A 3,173-nucleotide genomic window follows, 5' to 3' on the forward strand; every position below is an offset into this window, starting at 1 on the left:
GTAATTAAGATTGAAACAATTATTGTGAGTAAAAATATATATATGGTTATAATTAATTTTGTACCTGTTATTAATTTATTTCAATATGGTTATCAGAAACTTCTCTTAATTAAGTAAAAAAATATATTTTTTTTAAGCACTAATTTGATTTACATTTGTTTATTATATTAGCAACACTATTTCTGTTTTGTAGCTGACAAAAATAGAAATTAGCCTAATTCGGCTACATCGGCATGAGTAGTCGTGTGGCCGTGTAGCTGTGCTGTCGTTAAAATAATCGTCTCCATATAAACGTGTGCATTTTATTTTTGACAGATTGAAGTTGGTAGCCTGCTGTCTTGAATGTGTTTAATGCTCTAGGAAGCTAAATTTTTTTATATTTGGATGGCATGAGATTGTAGCTTTCTAACAAGGTATAACTTATGTAGCTAGCATAAATAGTACCCGATATATATGCGGGTATATCGGACATTTTTCAAAAAATGTTCCAAAATTACCCCAGTTTTTAAAGACTTCATATAAATCGCAATTTTAAAAGGCCCTAAAGAGCTAGGAAGCTAAATTTTTTTATATTTGGATGGCATGAGATTGTAGCTTTCTAACAAAGTATAACTTAAGTAGCTAGCATAAATAGTACCCGATATATATGCGGGTATATCGGACATTTTTCGAAAAATGTCCCAAAATTACCCCAGTTTTTAACGACTTCATATAAATCGCAATTCTAAAGGCCCCTAAAGAGCTAGGAAGCTTAATTTTTTTATATTTGGATGGCGTGAGATTGTAGCTTTCTAACAAGGTATAACTTATGTAGCTAGCATAAATAGTACCCGATATATATGCGGGCATATCGGACATTTTTCGAAAAATGTCCCAAAATTACCCAAGTTTTTAACAACTTCATATAAATCGCAATTCTAAAGGCCCCTAAAGAGCTAGGAAGCTAAATTTTTTTATATTTGGATGGCATGAGATTGTAGCTTTCTAACAAAGTATAACTTATGTAGCTAGCATAAATAGTACCCGATATATATGCGGGTATATCGGACATTTTTCAAAAAATGTCCCAAAATTACCCCAGTTTTTAACGACTTCATATAAATCGCAATTTTAAAAGGCCCTAAAGAGCTAGGAAGCTATGTTTTTTTTATATTTGGATGGCATGAGATTGTAGCTTTCTAACAAGGTATAACTTATGTAGCTAGCATAAATAGTACCCGATATATATGCGGGCATATCGGACATTTTTCGAAAAATGTCCCAAAATTACCCCAGTTTTTAACGACTTCATATAAATCGCAATTCTAAAGGCCACTAAAGAGCTAGGAAGCTAAATTTTTGGCATGAGATTGTAGCTTTCTAACAAGGTATAACTTATGTAGCTAGCATAAATAGTACCCGATATATATGCGGGCATATCGGACATTTTTCGAAAAATGTCCCAAAATTACCCCAGTTTTTAACGACTTCATATAAATCGCAATTTTAAAAGGCCCTAAAGAGCTGGGAAGCTAAATTTTTTTATATTTGGATGGCATGAGATTGTAGCTTTCTAACAAGGTATAACTTATGTAGCTAGCATAAATAGTACCCGATATATATGCGGGCATATCGGACATTTTTCGAAAAATGTCCCAAAATTACCCAAGTTTTTAACGACTTCATATAAATCGCAATTCTAAAGGCCCCTAAAGAGCTAGGAAGCTAAATTTTTTTATATTTGGATGGCATGAGACTGTAGCTTTCTAACAAAGTATAACTTATGTAGCTAGCATAAATAGTACCCGATATATATGCGGGTATATCGGACATTTTTCAAAAAATGTCCCAAAATTACCCCAGTTTTTAACGACTTCATATAAATCGCAATTTTAAAAGGCCCTAAAGAGCTAGGAAGCTAAGTTTTTTTATATTTGGATGGCATGAGATTGTAGCTTTCTAACAAGGTATAACTTATGTAGCTAGCATAAATAGTACCCGATATATATGCGGGCATATCGGACATTTTTCGAAAAATGTCCCAAAATTACCCCAGTTTTTAACGACTTCATATAAATCGCAACTCTAAAGGCCACTAAAGAGCTAGGAAGCTAAATTTTTGGCATGAGATTGTAGCTTTCTAACAAAGTATAACTTAAGTAGCTAGCATAAATAGTACCCGATATATATGCGGGTATATCGGACATTTTTCGAAAAATGTCCCAAAATTACCCCAGTTTTTAACGACTTCATATAAATCGCAATTCTAAAGGCCCCTAAAGAGCTAGGAAGCTTAATTTTTTTATATTTGGATGGCATGAGATTGTAGCTTTCTAACAAGGTATAACTTATGTAGCTAGCATAAATAGTACCCGATATATATGCGGGTATATCGGACATTTTTCGAAAAATGTCCCAAAATTAACCCAGTTTTTAACGACTTCATATAAATCGCAATTCTAAAGGCCCCTAAAGAGCTAGGAAGCTAAATTTTTTTATATTTGGATGGCATGAGATTGTAGTCTTCTAACAAGGTATAACTTATGTAGCTAGCATAAATAGTGCCCGATATATCTGCGGGCATATCGGACATTTTTCGAAAAATGTCCCAAAATTACCCAAGTTTTTAACGACTTCATATAAATCGCAATTCTAAAGGCCCCTAAAGAGCTAGGAAGCTAAATTTTTTTATATTTGGATGGCATGAGATTGTAGCTTTCTAACAAAGTATAACTTATGTAGCTAGCATAAATAGTACCCGATATATATGCGGGTATATCGGACATTTTTCAAAAAATGTCCCAAAATTACCCCAGTTTTTAACGACTTCATATAAATCGCAATTTTAAAAGGCCCTAAAGAGCTAGGAAGCTAAGTTTTTTTATATTTGGATGGCATGAGATTGTAGCTTTCTAACAAGGTATAACTTATGTAGCTAGCATAAATAGTACCCGATATATATGCGGGCATATCGGACATTTTTCGAAAAATGTCCCAAAATTACCCCAGTTTTTAACGACTTCATATAAATCGCAATTCTAAAGGCCACTAAAGAGCTAGGAAGCTAAATTTTTGGCATGAGATTGTAGCTTTCTAACAAGGTATAACTTATGTAGCTAGCATAAATAGTACCCGAATATATGCGGGCATATCGGACATTTTTCGAAAAATGTCCCAAAATTACCAAGTTTTTA

This window comes from Calliphora vicina, unplaced genomic scaffold, assembly GCF_958450345.1.
Source record: "Calliphora vicina unplaced genomic scaffold, idCalVici1.1 scaffold_31, whole genome shotgun sequence".
Taxonomy (NCBI): domain Eukaryota; kingdom Metazoa; phylum Arthropoda; class Insecta; order Diptera; family Calliphoridae; genus Calliphora; species Calliphora vicina.